Genomic DNA, 19,902 nt, shown 5'->3' on the forward strand with positions numbered 1-19,902 from the left:
TGAAAGGAGTTGTGTTTTACATGGATAGTGCATTTTGCGCTCGCCTTTTTCAATACCTGACATATAAAGGTGGTGAAACCATAGAGCATAGAGCACATGTCAGAGAGCTCTTTGGCTCCTTCATGAGGATGACCAGACAGAACACTAACAGAGGCAAAGCCAGTACTCATCCTCCACATACTTTTGCTTATGCAAAAGGTTGGTTCTTTGCAATTAACATCTCGTTACGTTGCACTTAACTAACCTCAAAACCACCCCCTTAGTTATGTCTTTGACCAATAAGTTCCATCAGGGCAGGTATGAGACCTACGGTACATTGAACCTAGTTTGCTAAACACGTTTTACCAAAAGGAATTTCCTATTATGAGACATACAAATTGTTTTCTGTATTTTCCTGTTGTGTGTGCAGAATGGCATGATATTCTGGCAGGTAGCTCTGGTGGAAGGTATATGGGTGTGATTGAATTTTTGCAGCTATAGCAGGAGTGAAGGGAAAAGAGTGCTTCAGCCGCTTTCTTTGAAAAAGAAAAAACAGCAGTTACTGTAAGAGAAGGCAGAGCAGATAGAGATAAAATATTTAATAGGTTCCGGGGTACAAAGTAGACAAAGAGTAATGAAAATAAGCATCTACACTGCATGAAATGCTCACAAGATTAATGGTACAGCAACTCTTTTCTTCACCAAAAAGGCCCACAGCACCAAATCTCACAATAGCTCATTTTCAGATTCAGTGTGGATGGCGCTTTTTGGTTTTTAAGAATAAAAAGCAGAAATTGCAGCTGTTAACTAGAACAAGCTAAATTCATGTTCAGGTTACCACGAAAATGGAAGTCAAGCAGGTTCAATTGAAGTGATGCAGAACACTATAAAAACAGGAAGTGCCTCTTGTCCCTTCCAGAATTCCATCCCCTTGATTCAATCAAACGCACTTAGCCCATTTAAGGGCATATGCAACTCAATAAAACCAGATTTATGTTTTTTCTGATTACATTTTTAAAAATCAAAGGTAATTTAGACTGAAAGGTCCAAGAAACAGGATTGTTGTCCCTGGGAAGGGTGTGTGTGTTTTCTCTAAGGAGCAAGTGAGCTTACCCTTTGCAAAGTATCTGTTTGTCTGTGAGCTGCAACTTTCAAGACATGTTAACTCAAGAGCGAAAATCTTTTGCACACTGGTAAGTAACACCAAGTTTGTTTAGAGCAAAAACTGCCAGTGATTCCACAGCATTGACCTCCTAAACCATAAGTTACAGATGAAAACCAATATGATTTTTACACACGTCATATCTTCATTAGCAAATATACTAAAAAAAGTATCATGATATATTGGAAGCTGAACAGGCATTAGACCAAAATGTTCAGCTGCAATTAATCAGATCACTATGATCAATCTTCATCAAACTAAAGACTTGTGCCATTATCAAATAGACTGACGGAAGGCCCTAATAAAGTCATAATATTCTTTTCTGAGGCTGTCAACATAACTTGGACTGTTGTGGCACTCTACCCCTCACAACCCCATTCACCTTCCAACACACTAAACTGGGGAGTGGTCCAGTGGATAAGGATCCAGCTTTCAAAACACAAAGTGTTGGCACAAATCCCAAAGCTTTCCAAAACACAAGGCAGTTGGTTATCATGAAGCTGTCAGAGCAACCAGGATGATTCTTTCTGATACCACGAATGAAAATTCAATTGCCACACTGATTTCTGATGTCTTTGATTCATAAACATGTTGAAAGGTCATGGCCTAACACATAATTAGCCATAACATATCAACAGCCTGTCCAGTCTTCACAAAACCATTGCTTATTTCTCTGTGTGCCTATCCTGCCTGTTCCAGAGTGTTGTCTCAGTCTATTTTTGCGACATGTACTTGGAAATCTGGAATTGCTGCTAGCAGCTATATTTTTTATCGAGATGTAGTAACACCAAGTTCTCTGTGCGGTGGGAAGCTGGCAGATGATACAAAGCTGGCCGGGGATACTGGCCTGGTATCCACATCTCTGCTCCTCACCCTCCCCTTCTTAATCATCGTCCCTTCAGAATTCCCAACAAAGCCTCATCAGTTTGGAGATTCCAGACAGATAAATCTATGGAGAGAAGGATCCGTTCCATTGGGTCGCTCTGCGGTTTGGTTAATAAGCTCAGATGTGAACGTGTAGATCTCTGTAAGGCCAGAGTAAACCAAAGAGTTACTGCACGGTTGCAAATGTAACATAATGTTGTTTTGTGTCACAAAATGAGGAAACAACTTTCCGTATTGCGTGCGTGAATAGTAAACTGTGCTTCGCATTTCGTGTATGAAACGTGACATGTGCATTACCGTTCAAATGTTAAATGTTTTTTGCATTTTGTGCACAAAATGTCAAATCTATTTTGAATTTTGTCCACAAATGCAAAACATTTAATATTGTGTACGAAATGCAAAATGCATTTTGAATGATTATAATAGAATTATTATATGATTTACATATTAATTATACACTACAAACATTTAGTGGCCACAAAATGAACTTTTGTTCCACTTAGTGAGCATTTTGTGGTGAGAAAGGCATTTCGTGGCCTCAGGATGTGCTTTTCTGACACTTGGCTAGCATTCTGTGCTACAAAATGCATTTTTGTCACACTTGGCGAGCATTTTGTAGCCGTGAAATGGACTTCGGTGCCACTTGGCGAGCATTTCATGCACAAAATGGACTTTTGTGGCCACAAAAAAAAAGAAAAAAAAGAAACCACATGTATTATAAATGATCTGTCACTGAAAAAATCATAGTTGTATATGCGGCCCGAGCACAAGTAAACAAATTCTATTTCTGCTGAGGGTGGTGCGCTGCCTATTCAGACAGCACTGAGTCCACCATCGCAAAAAAAGAAAAGTCCTTCGGCTGCTTTCATCTGCAACTTGAATTCTTTGCCTGCGTCCTCAGCGTAACGCCTCCGAGTCGCAGCGATGCGAGTAAAGGCCCTTCATCCCAGGCCCCCGGAGCGGCCCGCTCTTAACAATCGCCCTCTCATTCCGTTCTGCAGAGCGCGGAACGGGTGGGGGGGGGGGGTGGGTTACGGCTTTTGGGCGCGGTCAAAAGCAAGCGCGGCAGCGCCGCCTGACAGGCGGTGGGGTATGAGAACCCTGGTGCCACGGGAGCCTCGGTTTCACAATGGGCATTCCGGGGGGGGAGGGCTCTGTGTACACAGCCACGCATACCTGAGCCACACACCAGCCCGGCGAGGCGGCGGGAAGCGGGCTCTGCTGTTTCACCTGCTCTTCTGGGGACTGACTGTACGAAATGCCAGGCATGCGGGCGGGGCCCAGACTGCCTCTCGCATGCGCTTACAGTGCAGAGCGCGGGGAATGGAGCGGGGTGGAGGGGGGAGCGGGGAGGGGGGTCCTCTCTGTCAGCATGGGGGGGTTGTTCCTGTACAGCAGATCCCCTTCGGAATGGAGCTGGTTCATACCTCTGAACACAGGCGTAGATTTGGGGGGGGGGGGGGGGGGGTTGACGCAGGGGATACGTCCCCCTCGATATTTAGAACATGTGCATTTGTCCCCCCCCCAATAAAAACATGAAAATTAAATTGATGCAGAAAAGGCACAAATTGGTGCATAACAATTGACCAGAATGCAGGAAATGAAGTGTTTAACGCTCAACATTTCCTGGGGGAGGAGCCCCAGACCCCCCGCTTAATGTGTCCCCCCCAATGTTCAAACGAAACCTACGCCACTGCCTCTGAAATACCCTAAATGTCAATCATTACACATACTATTATATTATTATTATTATCATTATTATTACCCGAAAGTTGTATCCTTTTACCTGATTGGTACCTTTGCAGTGAGCAGCTGCTTCAGACTCACATCAGGTGAAAGTTCATAATAGAAAGCTCACTCGCAAACATTAAGGATAATCTGTTAAAGGGAAATTCTTCCCTCTCATCTGTCTGTCCTCACAATTCCAGGAAACACATCGCTGAGATGCTGAGCCCAGTATGACTTACACTGTACGTACTAAGAAAGTTCAAGAGGGAACACAATGAAAACAATTTGTCTCAGTGTGTCCAACAGCAACAGCCTTTGACCCCATCCGCACCTTTTGCACCTCCGTTAATCTTAATCATTCTCTTAACAGATGTTGAACCCTCTGGGCCGAGCGTCGGATTGGAGCCATGAATGATTTTTTTTCTCTATCTCTCTCCCCAGCGGATTGGATATGGTGTGACATCACAACCTGCACGGCTGCAGGCGATAACTTTTTTTTTTTAACCGCTGGCTGTGCAGATATATCGCGGTTGAGATATCTCCTCTGCAGGGAGGAGAACGTTCCCTCACACCAGTCACGCCTCATCTTTCCTCCTCAGCGACGGGGGGAAAAAACAAAGTGCTGCACAAGCAGGAAACAGGGAGGGCACGCTGCTCTACTGGAACTAAATAACACCGCAACAGCGCGGAGACACACAACACCATCGCGTTGCCATGAAAGACAGGGCGATGTGGCTGCAGCGTGATGCACTGAGATAGCCCGGTACAGCAGAGAATAGTACAGTTAAAAAATCTGTGAAAATCTCTCAACAGAGAATACAATGGCAAACTATTCCTCATTACCTTTGATTTCAGATGAAAAGCTGTCAAAGATTTTTCATGTCTGTATCTGTATTTAGCAGTCTACTACTTTACATCAGGTTTTACTTACCCTGCATGATAATAGGATTTATCAAGCACATATTAATAGCGTATCAATATGACTGCAGAATTGCATGTAGCTGCTGTGTTTGTACAAAGGAAATTAGCCACTTGCTATAAAGTAAACTTCTGCCTGTCCTGCAGATAAGCAGCAGTCGAATATCTGAGCTAACAGCAATTATACAAAACTGAAAAAAGCACTATATTTACCAGGACATTTGTTGTATGTTGGATTCAACCAGCAAAACCACCGTACTTACTGCGATGTATTGATGTTGAGATAACCGGCACGTGAGTCTTCGGGGGGGGTTTGGGGATGGGGGTACAGGGGGCAGATTTTCCACAGGAGCACTTCAGGTGAAGCACCATGCTGAAACGCCCAGGGGAGAATCCCAGCAGCCCTGGGAGAAGAACAGCAAACAGGGCGGTTTTTTAATAAGCTGAGGGGGGAGGCCATGTTTCCCCAGCGTCTCCGAAGGGCCGCATTTGACGCCACGGCGTAGGCACTCCCACAGTCAGAGCCCGGGTTCTTTTACAGCGACGATGACCCCGCTCACATTTGATTTCTCTGCCTTCTCTTGCATCACCGGCCAATGGGAGATGATTAATTCCCTCTCCGTCTCCTCCTTGTTTTCGCAGTCATTGGTGTTTATTTATTAATCGGCATCGTGTTCGGCGGGGGGGGGGACTCGCTCGTGTGGGTCAGCAGAGCTGCGCTCTCTGTCTGCGCAGCCTTTAGCTCAGGGACACTGCTCTATTAGCTCCAGAGAGCACCACACAGTTAACCCCGTAACCCACAATCCACTGCTCTTCAAGATCAGCATATTTGTACACTGGCTTGGCACGCTAAAACTATAATACAACCCACACAGACCATTGTAATTATGACTGTAGATGCCAAGGGCTAAGTTGTGTAGTATTAGAAGATTATATTACAGTTGAGTGCAGTGTGAATTTTTTGTATGCGTGTATCTATAGAGGCCCTAGTCACCTTTGCTCTACATGTGATTCTGTTTCAAGGCAAAAATGTAACAACATCAGGATTGCACGTGCGGTTTGACGGTTTTCCTCGATAGCACGATAGCATTTGAAAAATGTATAGCACGTCCCCGGCACTTCAGGCTTTTTAAATTGAGTACAGGAGTTGCATAATCTAGAGCAGATGTGACCAAAAAAAAGGAAAAAGGAAGAAAGAAAAAAAAACCCAGAAACACCACAAAACCATTGCAGGGTGCCACATTTCAGCAATGAAATTTGAGCTTAAGACGTGAGAATTGGTTCACCATTGGCTATTGTGGTTTTATGCATTTCTCAGACATAGACATTCAAAAAACCCCCATTTATTCCCCCATTTGATCCGATTTATTTTTTGGCACTTTGAGGACTGCGAAGCCTTATACGCTGTGACAAGAAATGCTTCTTAACGAATGCGTCCCGCTCTTTCTGTGTACAGAGGACAGCTAGCCTGCGAGCAGCCTGCTCAGCGAACCCGCACTCCCTCCCGCTGACAGCAATGTTTTTGTTGGCAGGGAGAGTGGCTTTTTCTTTTTTCTTTTTTTTTTTTTACAGGGGACAGAAGATCAGATTGGATTGAATTTGATGACTCACGGGGGCTCATCGTTTAAAAGGGTTTGTCATTGAGCAGGTTTAGAGCGCACAATGGACGTAGTAAAGGCCCGGTCACAAATCACTCCACCAAGGCCGGGGGCTATCCACCCGTTTTATAGTCCTTTCAGCATGCCTGAAAGATTGGGAGGCCCTGTCACCAACTGTGCTTTTTTTTCCGATGAAGATGCACAAAATAAGGTTCTCTGTTCACATCGAGAAAAACTTAAATCTGCAGAGGCCGCCGCCATATGTGTCTTCTCAGATGCACAGAACACAGCACCTATTGATTTAGCATCAGTGTATCATTTTACAAGTGTTCGACCAGATATTTGTGGAGATTGCAAGCCTGCAATATTACCCCGTCTGTCGAACTTGAAAACACCATGAAAATACGTAAGCAGCCATAAATAATAAATATGCAACTAAGTGAACACATGAATAATTCACCCAACAGCTGTGTTCCCATTATCCGGGCTGGGGGAAGCAGGGAGTTCAGCTCAGTCCAATGAACCTCCATCGACAAATGAACTCTGATATTCCCCAGGTCCAAAGGTCAAAGGCCAAGGTCGTAGCCTTTCCTGAGTCGTTGCTCTTTTACAGTCTTCTGATTAATCCTGCTGCATAAAAACTCAAAAATTCAATGGACAACAAAATAAAGCAATAAAGAGGCTTCCAAATCAATTCCCTGTTTATAAATGAAAACTGAAGAGAATTTATTGCCTCGTTATCTGAGCACTTTACCGATTTAACAACAAACCATGAAGTGGAAGCCGTCATGCAGTGCACAATTTCAAAGCACTTTACAGTGAGGGGGGTGGGGGTGGGGGGCGCAGATTAAGTTCAGCCATGCTGCATGCACCAGCTGCATAAGATGCACTGCAGTTCTCTGGTGCAACCTAGATAGTACACTTCAGAGAAACATGAAGATTCTCAGGAAGTCTGCACTCCAAAACTGACGGAAGATACTTCAGCAGTCGGAAGGCCTTAAAATTACAAGTGCCAATTTCAAACTTTGAAAAGCTGCTCACAAAAAAAGATTAAGTGATTTGATCAGCAACCCTCCTACAATACCAAATGCCAGTAAGAGGTACCATACAAAGGCCAACAATATGGTTGTTTGCCTCATCTTTATCCACATATATTCAGCTGGTCTACTTATTCTAGAATTAGGGAATTAGCAAATGAACAAAACAGCTAAACAGCTAAATGAATGGATAACATTTCTATAAACATACCAGGAATTTTGTTCCAGTAATAATTTCACAAGGGTCTTTTTTTCCCAGCCCAAGTGCCTTTTCAGCCCTTTTAAGAACGCAAGAGAAGACAGTCCTTGTAAATGCCGTGCTCAACGGGCAACGTGTTGTTTTTCGCCCGTTTTATATACCATAGCAATGGTGCTTGAAAATATTTGTAATGGCTTGTTGCATCTTTTATTGAGACTTCACAAGCCTGAGCAGTGCTGTGTGGGGGATTTTTCCAGCAGGCCGCAGCCTTACAGCAGCCCCCCGCTGTGCCACTTTCACTCTGCCTCAGCCCCGCATTCCTGCAGCCCTCCGATCAGAAGGGACGCTAGCCGCGCCGCTATCATTAATTAAAAGGCCCGCTTTGTTCTTAATCCTGAAGGAATCCTGGCTCTTTCGGATAGATTTTAATCAGGCCCCCCCTGACAAAGTCCAGGCTATTTAATCACTAAATACAGCAACCTGCTCCAGCGATGTCCACTGGGCCTTTGTAGTCGGACCACACACGCGCACGCGCCTCACTCACTCGCTCGCCCGCTCACTCACATACGTGCCGCTCACAAGCGTTCATGCGCGCAGTTTTGAAGCAGAATTACACTGACACACATTCACCGATAATATCTGACCAACAGCGGCCCTGCCTGTTCACGGTTGACTGCAAAGCACAAAAGCATCAACGTGGCAGTTTGGGTAGCGGATGCTACGTTTACTCATTCTACTGAAGGACAGAATCTCAAGCGCTATACAAGGTGCCCCCAATAACGAGACGGATGCTTAGCGGTCATGTCACAAGTTCCGAGTTTGCACTGCAGACGGGAGGGGATGGATGCATGGGATTAATACCCAGCTGGGTTCCATTGGATTGAGTGTTGAATGTCAGTGCTCCTTTGCAGCCAGGGTAAGCTTCCAGCTTCCAAGCAGGGTATGAGAGCACTCAAGCTCTCAAAAGGCATGTGCACTGTGAACTGTTTCAGATGTTGCATGTGGAGTTCATTGTGAAAACACAACTTATACTGGAGGAGCAATGAAACACGAATCCCTGCTGGGCATTGGATGTCTCTACCAAAGTCATTACACAGGCTTGTTATTAGACATGAGACACACCTTACGCTCTTAAAGAGTCACTTCAGCAATACAAGGTAGCCAACTTTGAATATTTTGCTCTGAAGTTGATATTGTAGAAGACCGCTTGTTGAGAAATTGCTATCCTGAGATTTAAAAAATTGATTGGAGCTACTGAATGTCTCACCCAGTTAAGGCATTGCTCTTGTGCATGGATGGGTCACATGGTCTGGTATTGAATCTGGACCATGTCAATGCTGACTGTGGCTAGCAGCTCTGCAGGGTGATGTACGATTGGCTCTAGCAAGGCCCAGGAATACAGTCTTCTTCCTTTATAAACTGAGCACAAAACAGACCCTTAAAATTAAAATGTTCCCTGGTCACTGCCCGCAATTAAATGTAGCAAATATGCATTTGTAGTAGAGAGAGGTTTAATTACAAGGGAAACAGTCATATGTGTCTCAATATAGCCAAGGTCTGCTGATGATTTGAAAAAGTAATCTTAGTAAAACATAAAACTCTCGTGTTTTCTTCGTATTTTGCACGCACCCTGTGTCCACAATCGAAAATGAGCCACTCATACAGGACCCCCAGTGATAAAGCCGTTTCATTTCATTTTTAAAACTGTAAAAATCAAACAACATGTCACTCATCAGTAAATCAGTGAATAACAGTTTTCCAACTTGACAGCCCAGAGAGACTACATTTCTGCAGTCTGCACTACTCATTTTTACTACAAAACACATCATAATAGATTTTTTGGATGTAATAGCTGTGTGGTGCTTAACTTTGATTATGAGTGCTGATTTCATAGCTCCAGGGGCTCCAATCTTTGACCCTGATGTCTACCACTTTTATAAAAATATAAAAAAGAACAACATTTTGTAATGGTAGAGTAACTCGAGGAAAAGTCATTGCCGAGGGGTTTTCACTGCTATTAAACTCAGGACAGGGTCATTTTTGACCCTGGGGACAACGGAAGGGTTAAACAAAACAGTGCCATCTACAGACATCCACTCAACATCCATGTGGGAACAGTGGTGGAAATTACGTTCCTTTTAGACATGGTAAACAGACCGTAAGAAGAAAGCATGGCCTTTGCGGATGGGGGGGCAGTCTCACATTGGAAGTGGAAAGTGTTTTTCATGTCAGATATTTCTATTTGGAAAAACTATAGAATTTTGGAAGAAACTTGAATACATGACAGCAAGCTCATAAGCAATTACAAATAATATGATTTTGTCGTTAGTTTGTGTGGGTGTGTGCATGCGTGCATGTGTCCTCTTAGGATTGGTTTTCAGGTCTGGCTCAGTTCTTTGACCAATCACATGGAGGTCAGTGACTTCCTGCTACCCTATTACCACTGACTGAACTATGCCGAGCCCGGCCACACTGGAATCTGCCGTCGCTGTGGAAATGAATCAAAGGAGTGTGTCAAACCGCAAGGCTGTGGCCCTCATACCATTTTCTTAAATCAGATTTTTTTACAAATGATCATAATTCAGCAGAGGTTAGTCCCACCCAATGTTTAAAGCCATGTTGCCTGCGTCATCAGTGCACAGACCACTGGTGAAGATACGGCCTTGGGGCGCGAGTTGAGTTTAGGCTCTGTGTGGTTGTTCGGAGATGCACAAGAAATTTGGATGGCGACATCGGTTTTCTCAAACGCTGGAATCTAGGAGTCTGCAAGTCTCAAGCCTCTCATGCTCAAGCTTCATAGATACATGTTCACACACTATAATAATAATAATAATAATAATAATAATAATAATAATAATAATAATAATAATAATAATAATAATAACTACTGAAGAGGGCCAAGCCTCTCGAACAAGCTGTAGCAGGCCAAAACTTCAGTCTCATGCAGAACACCTCCAATTCAACCAGTCTGCGAATCTTTACTAAAATAGAGAGGCAGCCCAGGAAAGTCCAACACTGCCACATTCCCACAGTACTTAAAATAATATTCTACAGCCAATACTGAGGATGTCCCATTTGAAAACAATACAAACCAGCGAGCTCTGCCTGAAGTCCAACCAATTCGCCTTGAAACTCCACAGCTGTTTCTCCAGAGCTGTCACAAATTAGCCTGCAATGAAATAAGGGAGAAATGTAATTTCCCATTAAATCTTCAGACTCATTCACAGTCACATTGAGATGTTTGCAGTAGCTGCATGTTTTACAATGAAGACTTTTTGTCTTTCAAAGAAACATCTCTTTAGCATGGTTAAAGTGAGTCTTTCCTGTCACTGTTATACAATTCTTACTTAAAAGCACAGAAGTAGTTTAAGGCTGTCTTAGGGAGGAAACTACAGAGGGGAAGTCAGTCAGTCCGCAGGCATCTGCTCCGACCCCAGCAATTGACCACTTGATTCAGCTAATGATGGTCTTGATTAAACCAAATTTAGCTTCCCTCTCCAGTTCTGAGAGTGTCAGTGGTTCAAAGGAGTTGGAAGTAGTGCTAAATGAGGGGCCCTGAGGGACTGGGAGCTAAGCAGCAGGAGTGGGTAATATGCTAATCACTCTTTAGGCACTGTAACAGCAGCTTTTTGTCTGGAGCCAATTAAAGGTGCCTTGGATCAGGAATGCAGTGTGTCCTTACCCTGGATTTGAACCCGCAGCCACATCTGCAGCCCTCAACTATGTGACTTACGTCAAATGCTTTGGGGATTCAGTAAGTGTACATTTTATTCCCCTGCAATATCACCAAGGCTACATGTGGGTACTGTAACATTTCGTCAGGTATATTCCTAACTTTGTGCTTGAGCATTTTTCCGAAACATCAGGTTCGTGTAACGTGACTTTTGTTATGTTAAAACGCATTTGTGGTGTGCACGTAAGAGCAAATGGACTGATAATGAAGCAACTCGTGCACTACATAATGTGTCCCAGAATGCCTGTTTCAGAAAAGTATGTCCATAAGAAGGGGTATGATAACTTGTGCAAATAGCTTCAGTATTTAGCCTGACCCTGATGAATACATGAGCTTGGGTTACATCAACATTTGTCTTTAACTTTGGCGAAAATGTCAAACATGTTTCATTCTCAAACGCAGTTTGGCAGGAACATTTTAATGATGACTGGACTGACCAGTGTTTTTGAAGACGAAACATACATTTTAATTAAGAGTTAAAGTAAAGAACAGTTGTTAATTGAAGCCATGCCATGTCTTTAATTGCGTAGATATGAAGGCTTTGTTGGAATAGCGTGCCACTCTTATGTGGTAGTACTGCTCTGCACCCAGTTACTTCGGACATGCAGCTCTCGGGTAAAAGGCAGACGATGCTAATGGAGCTGAAAACAGAATGGCTGACTCATTACCTCACTTTGGCTCGGTTGAGCACAATGGCATTTTTTCAATAAAATGAGCGGTTGCTTCATAACAAAATGAATTTCGTGTCCTCATTCAGTTATAATTAACGAGACAGCCCCAGTCTGTGTTTTCACGTTACAGATATTATTAACAACCGCAACACCCCCCAACCCCCCCACCTCCTCCTCCTCCTCCTCCTCCTCCTCCTCCCAGGAAGGGCCTTCGCGGCCTGAACTGGAAATTAATATCATTTTTTCAAATCCTCACATATGTATTTGCTGGCTACGTTTTACCGGTTACTATTGCAAATCAGACTGCGGAAAACGGATGGAGACTGTATTACATAAAGATTAAAAACAAACTGCCGTTCCAACTGTCAACGGCTGTTTTTCAGGAGACCGATGCTGTGCTTTAACAGGATATCCCTGTTAGCAAGTTACCCATAAATACAGGGCTCTAAACAAACATGTTATTTTTATGTGGAAGGAAGTCGATGATTATTCCTTTGACGCACTCGACCAAAATAGATCTATTTCCCGAACGTAATAAAAAAAATAAAAAAAACATTTCATAACACTTCTTTTGATTTGTGTTTTTTAATTGGCCTTGTGGCCTGGGAACGAGCCCCAGGTCATTCATTTATGCTGACACAATTTCTAACCGACGGTAATCAAAAGGCAGCATCAGACACTTCATAACCTCCTGTACGGTGTTTCCAGAATTTCGGGTGAAAGGGTAACTGTGCAAAACAATGAAATTAACCAATTATAATGCCTATGTATCAGTAAATCCATGAAAGCACGAAAATCGTCTTTTGTACCTTGGGCGGACGAATGTGTGGTGATGATATTTTCCAGTCGGAGGGGATCTTGCTGGATTTAGGTGGAGCCGATTTAATTCCGCTGGTGCGTGGCCACAGAAGCAGCTATAAATAAACCACTTTAATTTCTATCAGCTGTCAATATTTCCACTGCTGCTTCAAAAAAATACAAAAAAAAAAAAAAAAAGGCATCCCACATGTGGGTGCTGTGCACGCACACATGCAAGCGCAGGCACATGACCATGCAATCACACGCATGCATGCACACATGCACGCAGACCTCTGGCAGTAGGGAACACTTTGTACGGCTGAAGTTTCTGTCTGATGAGAACCCACGAAGGAAAATATCATATCTCTGCCTCGACCATAGACGTATATATGCCTATGGCCTCGACCACCTCTATTCCACTCCTGCAGAGGACTGTGGGAGCTGTAGTGAGAACATGCTGTTCTTGATGCCACATGTGATGAACACATCTTGATGAACACGTGGCATCAACACTATGAAATCAGGACAATAGTTTGGAAATTTAGGAAGATAAAATGATGACATCCCTTTTGTGGTTAAACACTGCTGGGTGTAGCCAAAGGCAACCTCAGAGGTTGCGGAGGCATTTTTAGATGTAGAAACTAGACCTGCACGCATTTCCAACCCACCGCAGGAAAAAGGGCCCGAATGATGCCATTTAGACAGGGCAGGTCGCACCAGGACATCCTCTTAATGACTTTCAATTAATCTCTCCAAAATATTACTCGTTGGCATAAGGCTACATTCAAAGAGACTGCCAAACAAAAGGCTCTTGAATGATGAGTTGTCAGTAAGAGAGATTTAATATCCATCGGAGATTAAAAATCACTGTGTACTTGCACTCAGTCACAGAGGGCGAGAGGCAGGGAGAAGTCTGGAGAAATGTATAGCGCTGCTCTTTAGAGAACGCAATGTTCTCTCACCCCTGCAAAAGTACAGACCACCAGGCATCAAGCAACCAGTGACATTCACAATATATAGGCTAACAGAAAATATAACCGTTAAACGGTCCGCACAAAAAATACAAAAATAAAAAATGGTGACTTTCAATGAAAAATGAACATAGAGCCAGCATCTGAACAAACAACAGGGAGTCTAGTGGGCCTGGATTGAATGCCCCTGTTGAGTTTTGCATTAGGACCGAGGGGGACAGGAGAGATCAGCGGTTTCTTGGCTGGCGCTTTCGAGAGCCCTGAAACCTCACTGTTGTCCACAAGGAGGAAATTCCCTTAACTCCACCCACCGATGACACTGCATCGCTGGCCTCGCCAGAAATGACACGCTTTTAATTCTGGACCATTTCACTCCATATGCTCGTGAAGGAGATAACCATTCTGCTGCTGTCTTCGCCATGATGAGAGGGGTTCCAAACTGTAGGAAGCTGGGGGGCAAACAGAGGATAGATTTCACCCGATTTGATACAATCTCTTAAATCAGACTGCTCTAGAGACCACACTGTACAACTTCATACATGACTGTAGAAGGCCAAACGTGTTCTTTGCTTGGTCTGAGGTGTGCGTATGGCGCATTGGTTTGTAGTTGTTCTGTAATTGCTGCAGCTGTTGGTTGTCTGTTCAGAGGCGTGTGGGTGAAAAGTACAGTAAAAACAGTACAGTGTGGCCTAAAGGAAAAACACCCACAGTGATAATAAACGATCGCTGTCGTCCTCCGCTTTTAATCATCGTTGATTGCCCCGTGCTTTTTTTTCCGCCGTCCCGCCCTATCCGTGCGTCCACATCGGTCGCTTCCTGCTTTCCAGTTTCCTGACTTCACAGCACTGTGCCGTTCGGAGCTGTAAAGTTCAAAGTCACTGATGTCGAATGGAAAACACTGCACATGGAACGCCAAAGGACCGAGCAAGCTTTACATCACAGCTGCTCCAGTCATTCGCTCCTTCTGCATCATACTCGTCTTTTTAATTCATTTATCTCATTTATCTCACCTTGCTTTAAATGTGCGCATATAAAAATATTAAAGTAATGATATTCTGTTGTAGTCTATGTTTAAAGACATAGGACTTCGTGTAAAAAAATGTTCTTAAATGAATTTGTCAATAGCCAGTAGCAATACAGTAAATGTATCAAATGCATCCAATTTAATGCTTGATCGTGTTTCTTTTCTCCTTTTTCCCGAAGTGTCGGGCTTTCAGCCCAAGTATCTGGGGGTTGGCGGGTTTGAATCCAGGGCTGATGCACCCTTCGTCAGGCCAGCTTTAATTAGTGCCATAAATCCAAATGCAGCTATATAAATGGCTTATAGAACGAGTTAGACATGGCCCTGGTACCGGTTCCTGCTTAGCAAATTGATGTCGTGAAACGTTATACGCAGCACGACCAAGCGAGCCTTCTGAATGCGTGCGCGCTTTCTTTTTTCCCTCCCGCCTCAATCACCGAGACCTTTCAGTCACGATAAAGCTCTTGTTTTTACAGGAGTTGTAAACCGTGGCGAACGGCTTTCAATCAGTGTGGGGTCCGAGGAAGCCACATTTACGGGTGAGAGGTGAAAATCGGCAACAATAACCAACAATAACATGCCTGATTTATCAAGCTTTTAGGGCTTCCTATTCGCCTATTTTCTGCTGCTTTCCCAAGGAGAGGAAGCAATCTTTTCTGGGTGTCCCAGACGGGGAACTTCCTCCTTTTGTTGCAAATCCAAACCTTCCAGGAGGATGTGATGAGCACTTCTGAGATTTGCAGATAAGGTGTCCCCCGGGCTCCTTTCAAAAACAGTGTGAACCAAACTGGCCTAAAAAAACACATTTCGAGAGCGCTTGCCTTGCCCTGTGACATCCACACTCTCACCCACATCCCTTCGGGAATGCCACCGATCCAAATTACAGATCACTGGTGCACAACGTTGATTGACACAAGCTTCCAGAAGCTTCCTTTGGCTTTGCTGACCCTACTGTGCAGCGCGGCCATCCCAACAGAACCTCTGGTTCCGTTACGCAACTTGTCCTGTAGTGGGGGCCTCCTGCTGGGCCGGGACGTCTCCCCCCCCCCCCACCCCCAGCCCCACCGCCGCCTGCTGCCCCCTGCCGCGGCCAGTTATGACAGTTACTGCTTCCCTGTCACACAGAGCGATGTTTCCAGTCCCTCTCACTTATCTGTGCAGTGTTTACAGAGCTGGGCCGCGGCGTGGTCAGGGGCCCGAGGGCCCTTCAGAGCTCTTCCTCAGCCCTCACGCCGTCCGGGAACAAAATGTTCTTGCTCTCCGACGCCGAGCGACAGACATCGGCGCCCAGCGCGGGACGAGAGCGGCGGGGACGGCCAGACGTTTCCACCATTTGTCAGGAAGCTCTTTCGCAGGGCTCCTGTAAAAGAGAGCGGCCATTAACCTCTTTAGGCACTTCATCTCATTTTGGGGGGCCTCTACTTGGACCTGACAGGCTGTGACAGAGGATTCATCTGGTGATGTTATTTAGCGCTCGGGTGACTGCCCTCACCGTGGGTAATGCACTCCAAATTTTCCTGCATTTTAGGCGCAGTCCATCGGTAGGGGTGCATATACATACAGGCTACCTTGCTGAGAGGACCAACGGTAGACTCTCAGCGGGGAGTAGAATCCGGAATCTTCCGACGGAGTCCGGCTCTTTTCAGATCCGTGCCACACCGCTGCGTGCTCCGCGTTTGCGCTGCACTGGGAATGGAATTCTCCCGAGCGCCGGTGGCACGGTCAGTGGAAAATGTGAGGGAGCCCCATCAGCGGCCCGGCCTGACAAACAGACTCCTGGAAGCCAGCGGCGGGATCGCGCGGCGCCGCCAAGAACCCGCCGCAGAGCTGTGCCAGGGAGCACAGCTGGAGGGAGTCCGCGGGCCAAGCTCTTACATAGCCTTGCGTAAACGTAGCGGGGCTCTCAGGTCCGCGGAGCTGCGCCGCGGAGGGAGGCGCGCTCCGTCTCTCCGTCTCCACGGCGAGGCCTCGGGGGCCCACCCCGGCTTCGGCCCGGCCGGACGACCGGCTCGGACGTCTCCGCCTTCCGACGCCTCGAACCGCCGAACCCGAACGCGCGGGCTTAGACGGAACTGTGCGCCAAAACGAACCAGTAACTGCTCGCTGTACACATGGGCCCAAACCGTACTGAGAATTTCTGTTTAACTGTCCAGAGCTTGAAGACCGTGCAGACGGATTCTGGCTAAATTTTGGAGTATGTACTGTACCAGTGTTCTCCGGTCATGCGACTCCCTTCCTGCTCCCCATCCATAAAGTTAATGTTCTCCACTTCTCTCTGGTGACTGACTGCATGCACCAGCTGTCCTGATTACCCAGCCTCCTCTGCTCAGCTGGCATGCTTCTTAGTCTCAGTTCCCATGCTTCACTATGGCGGCCCCTTGATAGGATGTGCTTTTAAGACGTTTCAAGTATATATCTTCAATGCCCTGACTAGGGATGAGGGTTCTGTGTCATCAGATGGCAGCTTTGCATTAAAACACTACAGCAACACCACCGGCCTTTAACCAGTCCAGTTTCTTCAGACTGCAGGAGAGTGTATGGTCAGCAGATGGAATATCCTGCATGCCTGCTTTATGTTAACCTGCTTTATGTTTTTTCCCCAGTCTGTCCAGCTTTGCGTCCCCACCCCACCTCCAGACTTCCTGTTCCAAAAGCACAAGCTTTTGACACGATCACGCTGTCCTGACCTTAAATGTACAGATACATTTCTGGAGTCTTCCATATTGCCATATTTCACTTTCGATGTGTAAATTCCCCCGACAGTTCTGCGTACGATTCAGTTAAGCCCGTAGATGTTAAATCTGTTTTTGATGTGCGGTGTGTGCAAATTTTTAAGACACAGAAATTTCTGACCTTCAGTATGGGCCATATTTACAATGATAGGCTACTCGGGACATTCAGGGGTTTGTGGTGTAAACGAGAAAATGGACTCCAAAGCAGGTTTAAATAAGGTACATCCCAAAGCAGCTTCCTCTTGTCTTCACAAGCGTGATTCCCTGACGCACATTGCTCAAACCCTGCCCTTAAAGGAGCAGAGGGAGTAGCCTGCTCTGCTGGGGTCTGGGCCTACCGAAGACCAGGACCCCGCTAATTTAACTCTGCTCTGTGAACTCTGTGCTTTTCCCGCTCATTCTTCACCATGAAGGTTATGATGGGCAATCAGCGACTGCTGACAACATCCTCCTCTTTCCCCACAGAGCACCCTGTTCATTGTCCAAGTGTGCTTCAGCTTTTAAGAAACTAAAATAAACACATGCGCATAACAGTTGGGGGGGGGGGGGGGAGAATGTTCTGTTTAGGAGCGCAATCAGAATCTGTTCCTGTTCCTGCTCAGAACACAACGTTCAGAGAAGCCGTTGCCATGAACGTTACGTAACTTTAATCAGTCACAGCGAAGCACAGAAAATGAATTAGAACGCAATAAGAAATAGATTTCACAGATCACCTCATCCACAATGAAAGCAGAAGAGAACTGAATGATGAAATTAGATAGGTGTGAACTTTCTTGACAAAGAAAAAAATGGAAAAGGACAGGATGCGATAAATTAGAGAGGAGGAAAAATGGCGCGCTCCCCACTGCTCTCTGGTGACGACCGTATCTGGCTGAACGACGTGCCCTGACACTTTGGCTTGACATTTTAATTCTGGAAAAGAGAGTTTCTTGGAAAGCTGGATCTGGCTAAGTGATTTGTGAAGGCGTGCCATAGGGATGACATACTCTAACGCGGTTTGGGAAGAAATCGCCCGGAAACCTCCCAAGTACGAAAAATGACCGCTGCAGCTTGTGAACATCTCAAATAAAATGGATAGTCTGCTTTGATACAGAGGGGACTAGGGTGTGTAGGTTAAGCATTCATTGAGCTTTGTAAAAATGCTGCATTAACAGTGTATAATTACACCCAGGAGATTTTGTTTATTTTTTTATGCGTTTTCGGCTGTCACATGGTTTCTAAAAGTTCATGACATTAGCGTTTTATTTATTTCTGGGAATACACATTTAATATTTTCAACCGACTTAAAATGAGTAACCTAACACTGAAACTATTCAAATGTAATGTTGATATTCACTATTTTTCATGTGTCCTGCTGGCAGCAAGGGACATTAACTCAGTACACCATTATTATTACCATTATTCTATTACTATATTTCGTTTTTTTATTTAGTTTTACAAACACACATGCCATCCCCACCATAAGCCCACTTCATTTAAAACTTGTTTGTAAAGTTGTTCCCAAACATAGAATCAGGACCTTGATTACATTTCTGGGAGTAGGTGAGAACTGCTTAAGTCAACAGAGATTCTCGAGTTGAACAGGTTCGAATCTGTTAGTAACGAAGAATCTGTAGGAAAGATAATTAACGGTGCAGTTAGCATAGGTCTACGCCAGTAATTAATTAGAGGCGGATTCGTTTGACAAGCGCAGACACTGCCATCTAGTGGTAGAATATTTGTACAACCATTCTAGCAGGATTCAGGAATTTAGATACTCAGACATTGAACCAAAGACTGTATATTGAACACGAACAAGCATCAGTACATAAAGCGTAATCCTGATTGCTGCAGGCATGCACGTGTGAGGCTTAAGAAGCTAGGGAGTGTGGTTGATAGAACAGCAGCCATTCACTATAATGGATTTATGCGGAGAAATCGAAACAAAATCGATATAAAAAGCAACCTACAATGCATTTAGCAAAACCGAGAATGTTACCAGCAATAAAAAAAGATGCAGACTAAATGTTGTGTACAGAGTTGACAACTCATGTGCATCGTTTTAAATATTCTTCCAATAACCTAACTTTCCCTTGTGCCTTTCTTTGGGTGTCAATGATGTCCTGCAGAAAGAAAGCCCACATATGCACTATTCAGCAGCACTGCACAGTATTACAATGAACATTATTGGCATAACAAAAGCTTATCACAGCAGTTAAGTGAGAATATCCTCGTTTGTATTCACACTGGATTGATAACAGGGGGTTATTTTTAACCAGTTAAAAGCGAAACGCTCCCGATAGTAAAGGGTATGAGTTATGACAAATGGCACCATTTCAATGGAAAAAGCCGATCGACGGCTCAGATTCAGACTCTCGAGCAACTGCGGAAAACCACGCCCTCGACCAGAAACGCTCACAATAACCCGATTTGGGACGAGGGAGAAGACGGAAAACGGAACACAATGAAACAAATGAGAAAAAGGCGATTA

The 19,902-nt window shown here is 44.8% G+C and overlaps 1 long non-coding RNA gene across 1 annotated transcript; it reads right to left on the minus strand.

Annotated features, from left to right (window-relative positions):
• Positions 1-4,942: 4,942 nt before the first annotated feature.
• LOC118234540 lies at positions 4,943-12,894 on the minus strand. The gene is made up of 3 exons (XR_004766679.1): positions 12,720-12,894; positions 10,599-10,675; positions 4,943-5,076 (listed from the first exon to the last, which is right to left on the minus strand). It is a non-coding gene; the product is annotated as an uncharacterized LOC118234540 (long non-coding RNA).
• Positions 12,895-19,902: the final 7,008 nt, after the last annotated feature.

This window comes from Anguilla anguilla, chromosome 8 (assembly GCF_013347855.1).
Source record: "Anguilla anguilla isolate fAngAng1 chromosome 8, fAngAng1.pri, whole genome shotgun sequence".
NCBI lineage: Eukaryota > Metazoa > Chordata > Actinopteri > Anguilliformes > Anguillidae > Anguilla > Anguilla anguilla.